General features: G+C 38.8%; 1 pseudogene; it reads left to right on the top strand.

Moving 5' to 3' along the window:
- The first annotated feature begins 648 nt into the window (after positions 1-648).
- Positions 649-16,683, top strand: LOC138241178 (uncharacterized; annotated as a pseudogene).
- The last annotated feature ends 5,522 nt before the right edge of the window (positions 16,684-22,205 follow it).

Here is a 22,205-nt window from a genome sequence, read left to right as displayed (position 1 = left end):
TCAATGCATCTTGGTCTCAGTGATGTTCTTACTATAGTAAATGGAAGCATATGTGTACTTCTGCTGTTTGAATTTACCTACAGATGCAGCCATTTAGAATGCACAAGGTCTCAGTTGGTCTACCACTGAAGAAACTGCCATATACCAGACAACACCACATCATGGCATTTTTAATTAAGAATAATCTAATGCAGGTCTGCACTTCTCTGTATAACTGCCAGGTGGTGTACAGCTACATGTGGTTTTCAGACAAATCAGTACAGTATCAGTTTTTAATCCATTAATGCTTTCCTGTGCTTATCATACATGTATTCAAATTCATAGTAAGGACAATTTCATGAAAACCATGTAACGAACACTTCATTTGGACCCTATGCGGATGACACAATACGGAAAAGTGAGGAAACACTGGGGAAAAAGTCATGCAGGAATACGGGGATGTAAACAGGGGGGCGTGTCCATGCAGTGCTGGTTATCCGGGGAGGTGTGGCCGAGGCAAACAATCCAAAGAATAAGTCCAAAGAAAATCCAAAAAAACAAGCAAAAGTCCATGGCCAGGTAATCCATCCAAAACAAGGGATTAAAAACAGGTGCCGGGTCGGGACTGGCGGGGGGGAACAGGAACAGGAGCAGGAAGCTAAAAGCATAATGGAGCCAGGCCCAACCAGGTCCCAGGCTCGCACGATGTGGAAATCAGATGCAGAGCCACACTTGGAGACTGCGTCTGGCTTTTATGGGAAACAGGAAGGAGACTGGAACAAGGGGCAGGTGCGGGGAATAGGGCAAACAAGGAAGAGCCGGAGCGCCCTTAATGAGGAGGGACTACAATTGTGACAATACAATGATGACACACAATTCCAAATAAGATAATGTGTTACAATACTTTATAACACTAACAGAATTTACATTTTTTATTTACATACATTAAATATAAATATAGATTTATTAGTAATTGTGTATTATTAGTAATCATTTTGTTTTAGATTTTGTTTTTTAAAAATGTTACAGATAGTGGCTTTAAAGACATATTTAAAAGCAAATAAACAAAAAAGGCGGCCAGATTAAAATAAGATTTGTGTAGTAATTTTAATATATTTTTTAGTAGTGTACTGTAAGTTACAATGTACTTCATACAAGTCTGCACAATTTAAAGGATTTTTCTTTAATCGAAGAATGGTTGAATGCAATACACTTACAATGCATAATTGAAATATTGAGTTAATTGGTATTCTGCTTTATATGGCCATATGCATTTCATATAAATACCTGTTGAGTAGTAATTCTCACACTATGAGCTCAAGTACACCGTGGTTACACCACAAATAATTGCACATAAACTAAAAAGCTAAGGTTTCTAAAATGCAATTACATATTATATATTATTTAAACAAAAGTTGTGAAAAATCACAGTTATTTAAACATCAGTGTGTTGAATGAAAATAAAACCAGAGAAGTACTGATAAATACATGCCCCGGCTACACACACAGAAACTCTAATTTTAATAGTTTATTTTACAAAACTGAAAAAAAAACTTTATTTTCCTAATGTTCTAATTTGGTGACACACTACAAACGTACAGGTGAAACAGTTACAATATTAAAGTTATAGTTACTATATTAAATACTTTTAAAACAACATAAAACATTGCACCTTGTACACTATAATACTTTACATCTTATCACCTTACACATTCATCTGTTTCTGCTTTTTGCTGTGTTTCTCAGTAATTTTGTGTAAGCTTTCGTTTAGTTTTTCTTTTTTCATTATCTCTTATGCTTGGGTGAGCCAAGAGCGTGCTGCACTTGGTCTCCATGGAAACCAGCCACATTTGCACAAGGAGTCAAACACCTCCCAGGGACACACGGATTTGGTCCATTTGTCCCAGCCACATCCCCCGCTTAACGCGTAATCATCCCAATTCATCCAGGATATTTTAACTCTGATCTGCCTATGGTTTGGTTCTCAGTCATTGAACTTCCTGCTGCTATGGAAGTGCTCACAGCACAACACGCCCACTTCAGAGAAGGATACACTTCCTGAACTCAGTCCAGATAACTGTCTGGTTCCCAAACCATGCTGCCAGTTGGCTATCCATCACCCCTTCAGTCCAGCTGAAAACCAGACCAGTAGTATTGTGCCAAACCTCTGCCTACTAGCTTTGCTTTGCAGTGTAGCTTCCCTGTCCTACTCTGCCTTATTAGCTGCACCTAGGTTAGTCTCGGCTCAACCTGACTGCTTCCGGTCATTTTCCACCAGTCAATTACTTCATTAACCAACGCAATAATCAAGCTCCCAAGACCCTTTCCACACCCAGGAAACACATGTCTAATCTTACCTAAGGAGAAATTCAGGCTCTCCAATCTCTCCACAATAGAGTCATCAAACCAGCAGACAAAGGAGGAGCTGTTGTGATGTGACAAAGAGACTTGTATATTAATGAAGCCTCCAGACAACTAACCAATACTTCTGCCTACCATACTCTCCAACACGATCTTACCATTGACTACCAAAAGGAAGTGATATCCACCAAGTCTCACACCCGAAGAAGGCTCCACAGCCGAAACATTGTGTTTCCTTTCTTCTCTTTTCAGCATAGAATAAACCTTTAACTTGTTCCTTTGCAGCCAATACATGCTGATGCAGCTACCTACTTGAAAAATTTTTATAATATATAATGTTTCTTTGCAGTGTGATGAGACTTCCTATCAAATAAACCCATCACTAAGCAACGCTTGTAGTTTTTTTTTTAGCTCTTAGCAAGAAATACACAAAGTAAGAAAATCAGCCATTCAGTAAAATCCAGCCATTCAGAATGGGTGCGGGGAATACTCCAGTAATTTGCAGTTCAGTGTCTGCGGGGTAACAGGTACCACAGCTTTATAGAATTACTCAGTTGTGGGACTGGACTACTTTGTAAAACCACCAGGTGGAGCAGCAAAAGCTTAATGTGGCATGTGGAGCATTTGGGCTGTCGTCAGAAAACGCCTGATTCAAATCTCAGTCAATGCTGAGAAACAATCTTTTTCCAATATAAAATTGAAGCTGTATACTGTTCAGACCTGTATTCATTTTAAACTCTTTATTACAGCATGTTAAATATTAAACTGATTAAGAAGTAAGTATATTTTATAAAAGTAAGATTGCTCAGTTGGATATATAAAAAGTTTATTATTATACAGTGTTCTGCCAACACCAAGATGGTGGCACGCACGAATGCAGTGGCTTATCCAGGTCTGGTAAAAATGGTGCTAAATGATTTTTCTGTGTTAAATATTGTCTCTAGTCCTAATTTCCCAGCAGTCTACGATCGTCTGACCCTGCTGGACATTGGTAAACAATGCAAAGACTATCCGCTGAACATTCTGACGACCTTAACTTACTGCCAGGATCTGGTCCCATCCTGGCGGCGCCACCTGTATGAGGAGACACCGAAAACGATGGGAAAGGAAGCAAAAGTGGGGTAAGAGAGCCGGAAACCATGGCAGGCTAAAAGCCAATCTTCACAAACTGGCTCTCCCGTCAATTTGTCTTTCCAATGCCCGTTCTCTGGAGGAGAAACTGGACTATCTAAGATTACAACTGACTGACTCACTCGTGAGACAAATTTTTCAGAGCAACGTGGAACACAAGGCTTCTAAAATAGAATTTTACTGTAGCTTCTAAAATTCTCACATTTTGGAAACTGTGACGTTTTTAATCGTGGTTAATAGTGAAATCTCAACATCCCTACTTGCAACATTTCTCAAACTGCTCCAAAGTTAGGCACAGAATAAAATCCTCAAAATTGAAAGCCATGATGATTACCCGTAATACAAACTGTAGTACCGTAATACCTGTAATACAAAGGACCACTACAAACTAAAACAACCCCAAATGCAGCATGCGTGAACCAAGGAACAAATATTGACTCCACAAAACAAATAAAAAATCCTGAACAAGCCCCCAAATCTACTACATTCCCACTATAGTTACAGCAAGGTGAAAGTGGGAAGCTGATTTTTTAAACATTTTTAAAAGAAAATCAAATATAAGAAACAATGACATGTCCCTGCCTAACTTAGACATTGCATGACATTAAAAGCTATAATTCAATCTAAAACATTGTTAGATAGTTAAACACCACTTATTATGTACAAAAAGCAGGTTCTTTTTCTTCCTCGTGATCAGCTTAGAATCATTGTGAATGCTGTGAAAGTAACATGAAACATATACACAAAAAATAACATTCTTCTCTTAAAACCCAGAATTTAAACCAGGGATAACATAGCTAAAGCAGCATCATTGACTATTAAGATTGTGTATTGATGGAGAGTGAAATTACAGCCCACTTCCCTTCCCCCTACTGCAAAGTGATAATGTGCTAGCTGGCTGGCATGAAACAATCCCTCCTTTAAGAGTATCCTGGAGATGTTCTGTAGGTTCATTCATTCATGTTATTACTAAAAGAACTGCTGATCTGCTTCACACCACAGGGACAGGGGACTTGCGTTGCGTTTACTAGAATCCAAGCTGTCAATGGCCTTGCTGAGTTCTTCCAGCTTTGGCTCTGCATCTAGTTAATTCATAATGGGCAGGCACTCTATGGCATCAAGTGCTGAACCAAAGATCGTATTCTCTCAATAGTAAAGCTCAGAGTAATCTTCTACACATCTCTCCTTATGCTTGCCTCTGTCAGTAATCATTTCCCCACTGGAGGACTTGAAATGGGAACTGTTTTGTTCTGAGCAGGACCAAGGACTTTCTTGATGCCATTGTACATCCCTCTGATGTTACCTGTTGCAGCTGCTGTTTGGATGTCTTCACAGAGTTCTGGCCAATACTCATTTGCGCAGCTCCTGGCTGTCTGCTGGACTTTCCTTCTACCAGCTCTCAGCATCTGCAAACACCTCCCACTTGGTGAACGTCTGTGTTCCGTAAGGGTTGCATGCTTTGCTTCAATGATGAGATTCATCTCGCCAGACTTGGCTTCAATCCAGTCTCTGTTCATGGAGGTCCTTTCCCCATACGTAACAAGGCTATATATATATATTCTCGCAGTTCTTCCCATGTCAGTGACAGAATCACCATTCTGAGTGACTTTCAAAGCTTCATTCATAGATTTTGCAAACTAGGCTACTTTTTCAGGATCTTGCATCTTTCTGATGTCGGGGCTTGGTTTTCACTCTGGTTTAGAGCAGTGGATCTTCTTAGGCTGTATCTTGAACTTGCAGCCTACGAGCGAATGATCAGTGTCACAGTCAGCGCTATGGTATGAACGAGTAAGGAGCACAAAGGCCAATACAATTTGGCACCATAAGCATCACAGGGGTTGCCAGAAGGACATTGAAGTCAATGTCAGACTGCCCTAGGGACTCCGACTCCAGATTTGTTCTCAGGATTAACTCCCGAAGCCTTATACAAAAGTGGGTATGGCCGCAAAGCAGCGGAGGTTTGAAGTCATAGTTTTCCTTCTCTTAGATGAGTTACCAACCAAGGTTGATGAGCCCATCTGCCCAGTTGTTTTACAATATAGCTGTTAGCCCTATGGCCAATCCTCAACCTGGGGCACCAGGGTACCACTCTTCTTCTGGCCCATCACTACAGACCTGTCCGGCTTGGGTGTTAAAAAGCAAATATTATGAAAACCAGAGAAAACAAATTACTCTGAAAAACATACAAAAAGTTTTAAATTATTATTTATTATATTATATTATTTATTATTGATAAATTATTACTGTTAATAATGATCTGATACAGTATTATAGTTTCAGTGGTCTTTTTAATACCACTTTTTTATTCTCGATTATAATTATAATATACTGTCTACTATTTCATTTTAAGGCTTGTTATAAAGGCTTGTGTTAAATTACCCCACTGATTAAAGTATTTTGAATTGAATTAAACCAGTTGAACTGGTTTTTACTCCTACTGTTGACAGTATTCACATTTGCTCATTCATGTTTTTATTTCATTATTAATGTCATTTAACATTGAATATGTTGTGATATATAAAAAATAATAATTGTTAATAGTATACATAATATTTACTACTTTATTTTTTTAAATGGAGTCTTTGTTAGAAGAAAAACTTGTGCCCTAAGCGGGTATTGAACTCTGATCTCCTAGATAGAGCCCTATTAACCAACCCACTACACCAACAGGACACTTGGATGCTGAAATGAACAGCTTAAAATGTTTCAGAAGTAATCATGAGTGAATGGGTCAAAGAAAAAATAATATATGTTTACAAGGAAAGTGGACTACGGTAATAGTACCAGCTATATAAATATATTATATTTAGATCTTTAAATTAATATGGTTATTATTTTTTTAGTTACGTGATTCCATATTATATTCCTTATTAAGCGGATTCTAAAAAGTACACATTTTTTACTGAAATAACGACGGCAAATATTCACAGAAAAGGTTCCAACATTATAGCACCTCAAAACGTTTCCAAAATAACCACAGTAAGTGACTGAGTTAAAGAATTTGTTGCATAAATGAAGAAGAAAGTGGAACACTGTTGTGTAAGTTTGATTTAAGCTACAACTACCAGCCATATACAGTGTGTATAATATATTTATATTCCTGAATTAATATAGTTTCTGACGATATAGTGCACAGAGACATTATGCCCCTGTTATTTTTATGTTCAGCTATGAAAATTTCCGTTTAGTTGTAAAATGTCATATTCATAGTCCATATTATGCAGATTTAAATATACTGTAACGCCCTCGCCTGGTGGTGAGGAGGAAGAGCCCCTAGGTGCTCGTAGTACCGCTGGGCATGCTGGGAGTGGTAGCCGGGAAGAGTCTGAGGGTCAGCACGATGACCAGCGGCTGACCCTACCTGTGTAAATAATGTCCTAGTAATTCTAGTGCCCTGTGTAGTCCTGTAAAAGTAGAGTGTGTTGTTAGGTAATTACCACCCTAAATGTGTGTACGTGTTCGTCAGTCTCCTCATGTGTGTGTAGATCCTGTGTTTGGTTTTGGTGTGGTTGTTAAATAAAGTCAGTGCTTGGTTAATCGCGTCTCCGCTGTTCTTTAGTTCTGAAAAAGAACCTGCAAACGCTACATTGGTGTCAGAAGCAGGCAGAATGAACAACTCGTGGCAGACACTACCCGATTCCGTAAAGCGCCGGCTGACGCTGAAAGACGCAGAACCCATCGGCGGCGCACATAGGGAGCCTGAGCAACTCCTGGGTGCGACAGGTGGCCACAGCCCTTACCAGGGCTACCCAGTAGTGGTCCCGCCAGTAGAATGGGGGCGGCCGCCCCGGAGAGAGGATGCCCTCCCTGCCGGAGCCGATCAGCGATTCCCACACCCATCGGCGCGGGTGCGACCAGGTCGCTACGATGGTGAAGCGCCTTGGGAGACCTATGAGGCGCAGTTCCAGCTCACGGCCCGGACGAATGGCTGGAGCCGGGCGGAGATGGCCGGCCACCTGGCGGCGGCGCTGGAAGGAGCGGCCTGCCAGGTGCTCCTGGACGTCCCGGAGGAGGACAGAGGCGACTACACGGCGCTGGCAGCAGCCCTCCAGCTGCGCTTCGGTGTAGAGGAGGCGCCGGACTTGATGCGGGAGAGGCTGGCCCTGCGGCGGCGCCGACCAGGAGAGCGACTGGGCCCGGTCGCCGCCGATGTCATGTTCCTCGCCCGCCGAGGATACCCAACTTTCCCCCGGGAGGCGCAGCGGGAGATGGCTCTCCAGGCCTTTCTCAAGGCCTTCTCGCCCGAGGAGCTGCGGCGCCACGTGCAGCTGGCCGCGCCAACATCGCTGGAGCAGGCCTTGGCCCTTGCTACACGGGCTGAGGTAGTGTTCGGGGTGACTGGCAGCGCCAGCAGACGCAGTGCGCCCTGCCGGCTGACCGAGGTCTGCTACCGTGTCCGGTTGCGAACACGGGGGAGAGTGGTGGTCCTGCACCGAGACCGCCTGGCCCCCTACCGGGCCCGGGAGGAGGAGCCGTGTGGGGAGGCTCCAGAGGAGCAGCCGGGGCCGGAGCCGGCCGATAGTGGGGCGTCCGTGGATCGCCAGCCGTCACCGCGGCGCAGCGGCCGCTCACGCAGGGTACCCAGCAGTTGGCCGAATACGAGTACAGCCTGAGGGGGGTGTTCGACGTCGGCGAGACGCCAGACGCTTCAGGTGGGGGCAGTGTAACGCCCTCACCTGGTGGTGAGGAGGAAGCGCCCCTAGGCGCTCGTAGTACCGCTGAGCATGCTGGGAGTGGTAGCTGGGAAGAGTCTGAGGGTCAGCACGATGACCAGCGGCTGACCCTACCTGTGTAAATAATGTCCTAGTAATTCTAGTGCCCTGTGTAGTCCTGTAAAAGTAGAGTGTGTTGTTAGGTAATTACCACCCTAAATGTGTGTACGTGTTCGTCAGTCTCCTCATGTGTGTGTAGATCCTGTGTTTGGTTTTGGTGTGGTTGTTAAATAAAGTCAGTGCTTGGTTAATCGCGTCTCCACTGTTCTTTAGTTCTGAAAAAGAACCTGCAAATGCTACAATACACAGTAGAGAGATTAAATAATAATAATAAAAATGAACTTTATTTTATATAGCGCCTTTAAAGGTGGCTTCTTAAAGCGCTTTACAGGATGACAATAACAATAAATAAGGAGAATACACAAGGTAAAACACAATTACAATATATAGAGGAGACCATGGATGGTGATGCTAAGAAGAGCAAAGGGGTGAAGAATGGAACCAGTTAAGTAAAGGCTTTTCTGAAGAAGAGGGTTTTGAGTCTGGATTTGAAGGAGTGTAGAGAAGGTGACCCTCTGATATCCTTGGGCAAAGAGTTCCCAAGCTTGGGGGCATAACAGGAGAAGGCCCTGTCACCCATACAATGTAGATGGGCTTGGGGGACAGTAAGGAGGGCAGAATTTGAAGAGCAGAGGTTGCAAGGTGGGGAGTAGGGTGATAATAGTTCAGACAGGTACTGAGGTGCCAAGTCATGCAGAGCCTTATAGGTGAGCATGAGGATTTTAAAGTCTACACTGAATTTGACTGGAAGCCAGAGCAAGGACTCCAGGACAGGAGTAATGTGAACACTTGCACTAGACCTGGTCAGGATTCTGGCTGCTGAATTTTGGACATACTGCAGTTTGACAGTCTAAATGAAGCAGTTGTTTCACTAACAACTAATACACCGCAAGTGCCACCTGTCGATCATCTTTGGCCAGGGGTACAGGATTTTACCGCGCAGTTTGAATGGCTACATCTGTACGTTTCCCACTGTCCCACATGTTTAGTTGTCCAATCAGAGTTACACATTAGTGGTTCAGGGGTAGAATTCTTGCTTGCAATGCAGAAGACCTATCCACATTGCCTGACCAATGCATAAGATATACTTTTTTATTTTTTTTATATTTCAGTCCTGTTTTTCTGACCTCAACATAATAAATGTGTCCTTGATCGCTAGAGCAGTGCCAACAGCCCATAAAATGGCTGAAGTAACCCCTGCACCTAAAAAAAACAACAAATACAGTACAGCCCTAGACAGTCTAAACAATTTTCACCCTATATCCAGTTTGTATTATCTTGCTAAATTTTTAGAATGTGCTGTTGCAATTCAATTAAACAACCATCTCATTGCAAAAAACCTTTTCAAACATCTCCAATCTGATCTCAGACAATTACACAGCACAAAAACTGCCTTAGTAACTTCAGGTTACCAATGATCTTCTTATAGCTGCTGAAATCCTACTCTCTCGTCTTGAGACTATGTTTGGAGTTTTCGGAATTGCTCTTAAATGGTTGAACTCTTACTTTATTGATTGTTGAATGATTGCCAACACTCCACGACTATAAAATTTAATTATTTTCTGAATTACTGTAAAACAGACTCATTAAAACATTTAAGTGTGATCCAGGCTCCATTTATGGCATGTAATCACCTTTAAACAACAAAACTCTACAGCCATGTTACATTTTAAATTGTACGGTAGCTAGCCTGTGATATATTGTCGCAGCTCTGAATGTATAGTAAAGAAAAAGCTAAAATCACACTATGTCTCAATAAACAATGGTGGGGACCTAAAAAGAGAAATGGTCAATTTTACGACCCCAAGTGTCTAGGGGTATCGGGGTGTAACATTTAGGATAATTCTTTTGGAATCAGGTGGGTTTTGGTGAGGGACTAGGTAGCGTGATAACAAGGGTAAGGAACTAGAGTGTGTAGAGAAAACCGGTTCAGGGACGCCAAATATGTAATCATAGTGGCTCTCTGAAGGCACCAGTTCTGTAGGGTTTGGGCATTTACTGAGACAATTATTAATTGTAGCAGTAAATCACAAAGTTGATTCTTTTGGTGGCTTTAGAATCCAACCATGCGACATAACTCAAACAACGCACACACACAGGTACTAATACACGAGGATACATTTATTAATACATAGAATATGCATATAAACCTAACAGATCTTATCGAGAGGGTTTTCAGAATACAAAAGATATATATTCAATCAGTTACAAAGAGTTACACATCAAGAGGACATACGTTCAGTATATCATTCATTAAGACCGTTTCGTAAAGTGAACTTGGTTACAACTTCTACATTAGATACTCAAACAAGTACATAACTCTTAGGAATTAAATTGATATCAACTGGTTGGGATAACAATTGAATTCTCGAGCTGTAATGCATTGAAGTTGAATACTCATCCAATCTTTGGGGATTCAGATCTCCTGCGGGCACAAAGAAACAGTTGCAGGCTGTTGCTGTCCAATCCGCGCTCTCTGGCTCCGTGCCAGGCTGTGCTGTGCGGCTTGCGACGGTGTGCTGCTGATACTCACTGTTGGCTTTAACTAGCAAAGTTTGTGCACAGGAGAAAAGATGACTGTGGGTCCCAGCAAGTCAGGAAGAGGACCAGTTCGTTTATGATGAAGAGCTAGTTCTGAATAGTGATTCAGCTGTCCACAGTTCCGACCTGTTCACGAGGCCTGCTGCTGGTTACTCTCTGGCAACCTCCACTCTAGACTCTTAGAACAAAGGAAAGTTCTGGCACTCGGACACACTGGCCGTTCCGTGGTTGTCCGGGCTGAGTCTCAGGATGGTCAGGAGGCGCGCTGTGAGAATGTCCTGCCCTTGGGAGCCTTCTGCTCCTGGGCCGTCCTGCCCTGGAATTCTCCTGTTGAATCTTGTTGAATCTGAATCTCAATCTTGTCGAATCTCTCAGGCTCTCTGTGTTGCCTGTTTTTACCTGGAGGAACTTCAGCTCATTGATTGGCTGAAAGTTCCATGGGCATCAGAGTCCCACGTGGGTTACTCGGCCCTACCAGTCCCTGATTGGTTGATCAAGGTGAGATATGAGTCACTTAGTCCTGACACTTAGTAATGCAGTCCAGATGTCCAACTCGCACTCCCTAGACAGATAGGCACCAATGGATGACCATTGATCATGATAGCCAGGCTTAGCTAAATGCATCCCCCTTTGGGAGCTGTCCTTGGACCTTAAATCACCTTGCATGAATGGTTTCTCTGTGGCTGCACCACAGAGATGAACAGAGAAATGAGGCCTAATTTGGGAAAGCTCAGAAACACTTAATTCTGCATTATTATTAAGCCTCACCGCTACAAGTGGTACCAAAGAAAAGAAAATAAACAAAATGGAGCTGGCTAGGAAAGTGAGGGAAAGCTAACCTGACTGCAAAAGAAAACCCAAAACACACGGTCCTCGGCATCTTCAACACCCTAACTAACCTCCACTGACTACCCAAAACCATACAAGACAAATGGCCCTCACCCGTACTAAACTAGTGTACTAATACAAAATAAACTAAGTGTGTAAAGTGTACCCAACAACCTAAACTAACCTTATATACAAAAGTTCACACAAAAACACAAGTGAACCAGGAATACAAATAAGGGAAAACAAGAGTAATCAACAGGAACAGGGTACAAAAGAACACAAAGGTTGAACATGTAGCACGTTAGGGCAAAGTAATGGCAAAACAAGGATAAACACACAAACAAACGAAAGTACAACGAAACAAACAGAAAACAAACAAAACAACAAAGCTGAAGTGATACGAAAATATACACACAAAAAGCAAAACAACAAACCAACAAAGCCGAAGGAATAACCAAAAGTGAAACGATAACCAAAACCAAACGGGACCAAAGTCAAACGAAAGGCCTCTCCTTGCTGAAAACCTCCATGTTATATGCTGAATAAGATGTGTTCTGATTGGCTGAGAACTAATTGATGATGATGTCATACTGAAAGTGTGGTGTAATGGTGGGCCAATGGGGAAGGGAGAACAATCAAGGGTCAGTAGTGTGGACAACAGAAAAAACACACACAGAACAGACACTGGGACACAACAGTCAATTAAACATTTCCACTAACAAAAACATTACTCTTCCTCAATTTTCTTATTTTAGAACTAAAATATTTTGAAATTGCACGAGAATTTAGTGTATGTATAATATGTTTTCAATCTTAAGCAAGCAGTGAGTGAGAATACCTGTACTGTATATCATTATGACTTCTTTCATTTAATATATTGTACTGTGCAGTTATTGAGAAACTGAAATATTCCAATGTGAATACCATTGACAGGCAAGTATTTACAAGGAGGGGGAGTCCCAAATAAACAAAGAACTCACATGGAGGTCTGAACTACTTAGTGTCCTGAGGAATTTTGGCATGAGAGTTTCCCTGCTCACTGCTTAAGGGCCTCCAGGCCCTGCCAGAGAATTATTCAGTTGTCTGACCAGAAAAAGAGCTATTTCCAGTTCAAGGATCAGGCACTCCAGCCCCAGGGTGTTTTCCAGCTATATGTCTGGTGAGGATACAATAACCACTACAATGTTCTGAAGAGATTCTCTAATTTCTTTTTCTTCCCAAAGATTCAATCAATTCATAAAAGAGTTATTTAGCTTTTAAAAAAACATTTGTAAAAACCTAAAGTACATTTGAAAACAGAATCAAACAGATTTTCTTGGGTTATTAAATGAAATTGACCCTCACCTCATCTGATATACACCAGACAGATAAAACAAAGCAAGTCCAATACAAACAAAAGAATAAAGAAAAACTATGGTTTATTTTTGTAGCTTATGGTCAGTCTCTTTTTTCTACTTTTAAAAAGAACACCATATCCTTAATATGGGATAAACACAGGGGATTGAGGGTAACATCCAGCCAGTCAAACGTTTTGGACTAATGAGTTTACCATGACATGAGCCTTTTTTAACCTCTAAAACCTAATCCTAAAACCAATCCATCCTAATTCCCACGTCTTCACAGGGGTATGCAATACTTCACACAGTTGTGTGAAAATAAAGAAAATGAAAAGGACAAGTGTACAGTATTGTATGACTGCAAAGGAACAAGTAATAGGTTTATTCCATGCTGAAAAAAAGAAGAAAGAGAGCACAACGTTTCGGCCATGGAGCCTTCTTCAGGTGTGAGAGAGACAGGGCAGTAGGCAAAGGTAAAGTAGCGGGAGAACAACGGTTGGGAGGGAGGAGGAGTGAGAGGCAGGAGCAGGGGACAGAAAGAGAGGCCAATCAAGAGGTGTGAAGTCAGAATGGGTGCAGAGCGGTATGGAATGAAACTTCCAATGAATAAAGAAAATTTAAAAGAACAGTAGTCTGTTGTTAAGGGAAGGGAGAATGTGTGATCCTAGCTGCAGAATAATTTTAGTTTCAGTGGTCTTTCTGATGTATGAGTTCGGAAAACCGTCTTTGAGAACACAGACGAAGAGATTAGAATTGTATTGTATGACTGTTCATTTATCATCTGAAGAATAGCCAAATCTCTTACAGACATTCAGAAACCAAGCTGGATAATGCAGCACATTGTGCCACGCACACCGCCGTATGCTGCACAAGTTTAAGAATATTCTATTGTGAGACTGCACTACTTTGTAAAACTGCCAGGTGGAGCAGTGAATGCTTAACAAGGCGTGATGAAACTTTTGAGCTATTGCCAGAAAATGCCTGGTTTTGAATGCTGAGTCCCTTGAGACAATCTTTTTCCAATTATAGAATAATTTTAGTTGCATACTCTTTATTCATTTTAAGCTATGTATTACAGTATGTTAAATATTAAATTAATTTTTAAAAGAAAGTAGGGCTATTTTACAAAAACAAAATTGGATATAAAAAATAGTTCATTATTATACTATAGCTTCTTTTGAATGCAATATGCTTCTTTCAGGTTTACGTCTGCATTGAGTAATCTATATTTTGCCTTAATGCAAATTTCAGCAATTAGTAATCGGAAACAATTTAACTTTTCAATTACATTTCGATTAAGAAAAATACATTTCACACATGCTGTACTAGAGTGGCTTTAAGGTATTACAGTCTCATACATAATATACTGTATACCTAATATATGTACCTAATGTACATACAGCAGATGGTAGTGGTAGCTAAATCTAAAAAACAAAGTAGACAACAGTATCCCAACTTCTTTATAAAAATTGTATACTTTAACTCGGTAATCTATAGTGGTTCTTGTGGAAAAGTTTTTATATGCTTTTTCTAACTATATAAAGCTTAAAAACTTCATAAAAAGATATAATGCTTTTTTATAAGAAAATGTATTAAGAACACTTGCCATTATTGTTGTAAAAAAGTTGTAATACCGATTTAATACCACTTGATAGGGAATATTAATTTTGAATCATGTAACTAAAGAAATTTTGCCAGTTAAAAATGTAATTTGTGGATATTTTGGAAACATTTTGATGTTTTTTATGTTTTTTTAAACTTGTATTGTCTTTATTGTCCTTTTTATTGTCCTATATTTTTCTAAATTGAAATTCAAAGTTAAATTCCCAAAATTTAGATGTACAATTCTATATTAATATTCCATAGTAAGCAGATTTAAACACACAGTAGAGAAACAGAATAAATGAAGCATTTGTTTCACTAAGATTTAACACACACCAGATGTCACCTATCGATCATCTTTGGCCAGTTCATTACATAATGCAACATGCCACTTTACAAGTAATGTATTTGAAAGAAATACTGTGCATTCTGTGTGGCTGCATCTGTAGAGCAAACTTTAGGTAGAGTGAATTGTGCAAGCTCAGGGTGAGATTTAGCAATGGCAACAGAGTTAACACCTCTACTCGTTCCAAAAATGCCACTGAAACTTTAATAATCAAGTACTCAGGAATAAAAGTATTTGTTTTATCTTCTCAGCAGTGCCCCCTGTTGTCATCCTGGGCTTTCAACCTGAACATTCTGGTCCAGAGAAAAATGTACCACTTACTTTTTCACACAGCTGCCTGGTTTTCATTTAAAGGTCTCTAACCCCAGTAGTGACCAAGCCCACATTTTCTTAGCTTCTGAGATACAGCTTCAAAATGGAAAACACAGTATTTATTTACTATTATTGCAGTTATGTACTATTATTTACTTGTTTATAATTCATAGGAGCATGTGCATTTAGTACAGTATGTGTTTTGAAAAAACTATGGGTATCCAAACTTTCTTATTGGTGTAAAGCATTATTTTGGTTTATTATAATGGTTTAAGTCTTACCTCACTGATCGCTGTCACTTTGTCTCTCTCAATGGGTACAGGTCTGAAATCGGTCTTGTCAAGTTTGGTGTCCCCCAGGACTCAATACTGGGCCCCTTGCTCTTCAGCATTTACATGTTCCCACTTGGTCAGCTTTTAAGATCACATGGCCTCAGCTTTCATTTTTACGCTGACGATACTCAAATATACATCCATACCAAACCCGACACTGACGTGGCTGTCTCTATTCTATCTAATTGCATCTCTGACATAAAAATTTGGATGACTCAAAACTTCCTTCATCTTAACTGTGACAAGACTGAAGTCATGCTTATTGGTACCCCCCATCAACTTCGTAAAGCCAGTCCTGTAACCCTGTCTGTAGATGGCTCTGTACTAGAGCTTCAATCAAAATTGAAAAACCTTGGGGTTATATTTGATTCTGGCTTAACATTCGACCCACATGTACAGCATACTGTCAAAACATCTTTTTTTCACCTTAGAAATATCGCAAGACTACGCCCTATGCTATCATTAACTGTGGCTGAAAAGCTGATCAACATATTTGTATTCTCCCGAATTGACAACTGCAATTGCTCTGCTCCCTGGTGTATCTAAATCTACTCTGAACAAGCTGCAGTATGTCCAAAATTCAGCAGCCAGAATCCTGACCAGGTCTAGTACAAGTGTTCACATTACTCCTATCCTGGAGTCCTTGCACTGGCTTCCGGTCAAATTCCGCGTAAACTTTAAAATCCTCATGCTCACCTACAAGGCTTTACATGGCTTGGCACCTCAATACCTGTCTGAACTTTTATCGCCCTACTCCCCACCTCGCAACCTCCGCTCTTCAAATTCTGCCCTCCTTACTGTCCCCCAAGCCCGTCTACATTGTATGGGCGACAGGGCCTTCTCCTGCTATGCCCCCAAGCTCTGGAACTCTTTGCCCAAGGATATTAGAGAGTCACCTTCTCTAAACTCCTTCAAATCCAGACTCAAAACCTTCTTCTTCAGAAAAGCCTTTACTTAACTGGTTCCATTCTTCACCCCTCTGCTCTTCTTAATACCATCTTCCACGGTCTCCTCTATTTTTATTGTTGTATTGTTGTAATTATAATTGTGTCCTGTCTTGTGAAATTTTCTTATTTATTGTTGTAGTCTTCTTATTTATTGTTATTGTCATCCTGTAAAGCGCTTTGAGAAGCCACCTTTAAAGGCGCTATATAAAATAAAGTTTATTATTATTATTATTATTATTATTATTATTATTATTATTATTATTATTTTACACCCTGCATTTCAAAGATTTTCATGCACTGTTTGATATTGTTATAAATGTCTTCCCCACATATTGAGAGCTTGCAGTAGAAATTCATATGGAAAAATAGTGTCATAGTGACATACAAAATCATCTGTTGTATCATCTGGCTGACTCGGAAGGCTTTTATATTCCTACATTTTACTATTTATGGTCTAATTTGCAGTTAGAGGGTGCAGTAAAACTCTTATTGCTGACAAGTTTGACAAACAGCATGGAAAACAGTGTCACATTTTTAGTTTTACATGTACCTTTTGACTATACTAGCATCTCAATAAAAAGGTAAATATTTATCTTAAACCTTCTGCTACATTCTTGTGATAGCATAATGATTATTGAAAAAGGAGATTTTCTTCACATACAGTCAGTGTTTGATTTTTAATTTATAGCACTGCTGTGGAACAGAATTTCTTCTTTGTATTAAATCTAATTTTTGCTAAAAAAGTCAAAAGAGTGCATAACATTATACTGATTTCCACCTGCTCCATTAAACTGTACTCCTGGGACATAAAACCTTGAGCATAATCTTTTTTACAGATTCACAAAGAATTCATTTTTCTGTTTTTACTTTGAGCAGGAGATTGGAAAGTAAACATTGCTATCTCTATTGCTCAGGGCAAAGCTGAAAAAGGCATACTAAAGGCCTTATGGGTTCAAGACACCTAACAAGATTTCAGAAGGTAATTCTAGAAACACTACTCTCTGTATGTTACAACTCTGTATGGTTCATATAACTTCCATTTAGGAAACCTGTATTAGATTTGTTATGGACCTAGCAGGAACTGTATATTTATTCCAGTAAATTAATGCACCCAGCTAAAAATTGATTTCTTATCTATGGTATAGGAAATAAAATGGTTTTCTGGAATGCAAACCGCCTTCCAATAGTGTCTAATTTTGTTGAATTGTATTGTATACACATTTTTTAAAGTGAATATTTTTTTTATCAGACCATGAGTGCTCAAACTGAACAGTTTCCCAAGAGAACAAACTTAATGTCATCACAAACTGCAAAGACATATCAAAACAAAACAGGGTTAAATGCAGATAGTTTATTGTGGCGACTGCCAAGAGCTCCACTACATTTAGAAAGCAATGCAGTGTTTTCCTCCAGCCCACCAATCAGAAAGCTGTCACAGAACATTGGATAACCTGGTGAGTCAGTTTTTTAGTGTTATAGGGTCATAACATAGGAGTTGATAATCCTTATCAACATATACCAAATCTCATTTCTTGGAGGAAGTGGTATAGTACCAACAGACAGAGATCTCTGCCCATAAACAGTAAATAAATAACAAGCTAAGTGAGTGACTGGTCAGGAAAACAAACTTTGTATATTAGAACCACACAGAACTGTTCAGAACCATGAGTCATCCATAACTCTCTCATCCTCCATGGGCTGAAGAAGCAAGAACACCCAAATTAGTTCCACCTTCATACAGAACAAAGCAGCTGCAATTCAGACCTGCTGTTAGAGGAATAAAACTTAATGTAAAGACTATAAGGGCTAAAAGTTTTATCTGAGGGTAGAATTATTTTATTTTATTACCCTAAATGCAGTGCATGCATCTTGGCATTATCTGGTTTAGAGATTTCTCTTAATTTCTCTCAGTTTAGCAACATTTTTGGAGAGCAGACTGTCCAGTGGATGGTATTATATTTTTATATGATATTAATATTATTTTATTACTTCAGAACATTGTCTAGAAAACTTCAAAAGTGCCTGCATTTTAGCACTATACATGTATTGTCGTAGCTAATTCTGTTGGGGATATTTTTGTTAAGCAGGGAATACATTGAATAAAGTTTTGATTTGGTGACCAGAAAGAATATTTCAACTTTGTAGGGCACGGTGCTTTCTTAAGAAATACCATTGTTTCATGTAGTTACATTTCTGTTTCTGCCATACTCCTTTTTGTTTTCTCTTTCTTTTTGCTTCAGCTTCAGCTTTCCTCACCTCATTGATTATTATGCTTATAGTTTAGCTTCCAAGATTGAATTACATTATTATCACTTTTATTTGTTCTTTATTGACTAGTTGTCTCAGATGCAATCTCTGTTTCACATTTGCCTTAGTGTAAGATAACTACTTAATTTATGACTTTTCACTGTTCTTAAAAGAGCATACAGTAATAGTTCTGTGGCCTTCAGAGAATATTGAATGGCATTATGAGTTTATTTTTTCCGTGTACAACATTTTACTTTGAACAATTAATTCCTGTATGAAAATAATTATCACACCATTGGGAATTCCTTGTGGGTTGAAAATATTTTGCAATATCTTTTTGTTCACTGAAATAAATATGCATGTTTTTGTCTGTGTTACAAAGTGCCCAAGTGTATAAATACTTAATTAATTAAATATTTAGCAATTGTATGTATGTAAGTGTTAATTATTTATATATTATATAATATATAATTGATAAAATTATTATTGTCACACAAAATACAAATAATATTGGAGAAATGTAGAGGTGATTAAAAGAAAATAGATGGCTATATCAATACCACATGCATAAACAAGGTTTTTGATATGGTATAAATTATAAGAAATCTTAATATATCATCATAAAACAGTGTAAGGAGGGATTAGGTATAATTATCTAAAGAATGTTCAATTCTAAATTTGAAAGTACTTTCATCACATAGTGTACTGTATGTATACTGTACTACAATAAAATATACTGTAGCTACTGTAACTGTATAGGAACTGTTTGTATATAAAAAAGAAAAAATGGCTTAATTAAAAATGCCAGGGATCTAAATGTCCCATAGTCAGACCTGGTTGCTTTTCAGAAGTCTGCAGACTTCTAGGATAGCTACTATAAAATGATCTATAGTGCCTTGCAAAAGTATTGAGATCCATCTTATGGTGTTCTATTTTATGAAACTACATATTTTAAGGATAAGGTAAGTGATAATAAATCTACTATTTATTATTATTATTATTATTATTATTATTATTATTATTATTATTATTATTATTATTATTATTACTATTATTACTATTATTATTATTATAGTAGTTCAGGTGGATTGCTGTGTCATCATACATAGACTGCAAAGGAACAAGTAATAGGTTTATTCCATGCTGAAAAGAGAAGAGAGAAAACACGTTGTGGCTGTGAAGCCTTCTTCAGGTGTTAGGTGTGAGCAAGAGGGCTTCACAGACAAAACGTGTTTTCTCTCTTCTCTTTTCAGCATAGAATAAACCTATTCCTTGTTCCTTATTATTATTGTTATTATTATTTTCAGTTCCATTAACTCAATATTTGCTGGAAGCAACTTTGGTAACAGTTTACAGCTGTAAATGTGATGTGATTTTGGACTAGTCTCTACCAACTTTCTACTCTGGCTTGGTGTAGTTGTTGCCCATTTTTCTATGCAGATTTATTAAAGCTCTCTCAAGCTGATTGCATACTGTATCTCTCACGGACAGCATTTTTCAAGTCTTTTCACAGATTCTCAATAAGAATCAAGTTAGGACTTGGACTGGGCTACTCAAAGCCATTCACTTTCGTTTTTTGGCCTTGTACTTTGGGTCCTTCTCCTGCTGACAGGTTAATTTGTGTCCTAGTTTTAAGTCTTTAGCTGTAAAATTAAAGTTTGACTGTAGGGATGGTTTTGACTTGTAAATGTACTGGTTGGGGTTTATGTCAAACGGAGCAGTTTGCATTAAGACCAAAAACATCCAATTTGGTCTTACCTGGCCTCAGCTTTTGCAGGTGTACACAGCAACTTGTTGAAAACTCTGTATGGTGTATGAAGTGGGTTTTCAACTCTGTAATTAAGACCAGCTTTGTAGAGTGACTAAGATGTTTTGGACTGTTGGACATTTTCTCCCATCTGAGCTTCCTCTTTCAAAGTTGTCATTGGCTTTAAGGTGGCATCCTTCACCAGTTTCCTTCTTGCCCTGCTGCTTAGTTTGCAGGCAGTCTCAGTACTACTGTAGATGCTAGGTATGATGCGTCTTGGATTTCCTGATGAAGGTAGAAGGTGCTTATGGGGGTATTCAGAGACTTCAATATTTTATCCCATTCTCTTATTTTCAATGACTTTAACCCTTTCTTTGTAAACTTCATAGTCTTCATCGTTGAATCTTTGCTTGAAATTCATTACCCGACCAAGAAACTTCACAGAGACAGGTGTTTTTTTTTATTCTGCAATGATGAGAAGTGCTTTTATTGCACACAAACATAAGCCACTCAATTATGTGGCTAATTAAGGACATTTTGTGTCCTTAAATTAATATAGTTTTAGAGAATTCATGTGTCAATGAAGTTTAAGGAAAATTGTACATTTACAATGGATGAAATACATAAAACTTTTTATTTTTGAACAGAGATCACAAGGAGAACTGATACAAGTGTTCACAATCCTTAAAAAATATTGACAAATTCAAAGCAGTAAACTTATTAAGAATGAACAGTGAAAAACAAACCAGAATACACAAGAGGATACTACGTGGAAGTGCTCTTTAATCAAAGAGGTGTGAGTATATTGAACAAACTGCCCCTCCAAGTAGTTCAAATTAATATAATGGATTCCTTCAGAAAATGGCCAGATGAAGTCCTTGGATCAATATGCTACTAACTGCCAAACTGTCCAGATGGGCAGAATGGGCTTCTCTACTTTGTTACTTTCCTTATTTTCTTATGTAGTCTACTTTAAATGACCAACCTAGCAACAAGGAAACTACTTCGCTTATTCCAAGGATACCACTAATTACATAATTTCATAAAATAATGTGGCAATTAAGAAACTGAAAAGAAAAAATATCCTTACCAAAATATTACATAGCTGATTATTTGTTGGTTTTATTAGTCTTCAATTAAAATTAACTACATTGGAATAAATAATATCTTACGTTTCTGGACTGAAAACCAGATAATCTTTCTTAATTATGTCTATTTTTTTAGGGCTTCACATAAAACTGATTGGAAAGGAGGACATTCTAGGAATCTACTGTATGCATGAAATGTGATATTTTAAGAAATCGACACACAAGGAGATCTTTTATAATAAAATCATAGAGACTGTCTTGTAGTATACAGCACTGTAGCTGTGTGACCTACTAGTGAAAGAAACTGTAGGAACAAGTGTCGAAACTCTTGACAACCTGCTGTTATAATAACTACAAGTCTCTGCACATAAGGGTGAGATAACAGTTATTAGGAATGGCCCAATTATCTCAGCATAGTGGGATGCCTTAACGGCTTTCTCCAATTATCTGTGTAAGAAAAAAAAAGCTTCATGTGTCAATGGAGTTTGATAAGTAAAATATTTTGCTTTATACTGTATATTTCTTCCAATAATTCTTCTAATAATTCCCATTTTCTATGAAATACTAAAAGTATATTAGAAAACCTTTTTGATTCCTTAAAAAATGGGTTACTACTTAAAAGAGACAGTGACATA

This window comes from Lepisosteus oculatus, chromosome 1, assembly GCF_040954835.1.
Source record: "Lepisosteus oculatus isolate fLepOcu1 chromosome 1, fLepOcu1.hap2, whole genome shotgun sequence".
Lineage (NCBI taxonomy): Eukaryota > Metazoa > Chordata > Actinopteri > Semionotiformes > Lepisosteidae > Lepisosteus > Lepisosteus oculatus.
The sequence above is the reverse complement of the archived record's forward strand: the minus strand, read 5'-3'. Positions and strand labels throughout refer to the sequence as shown.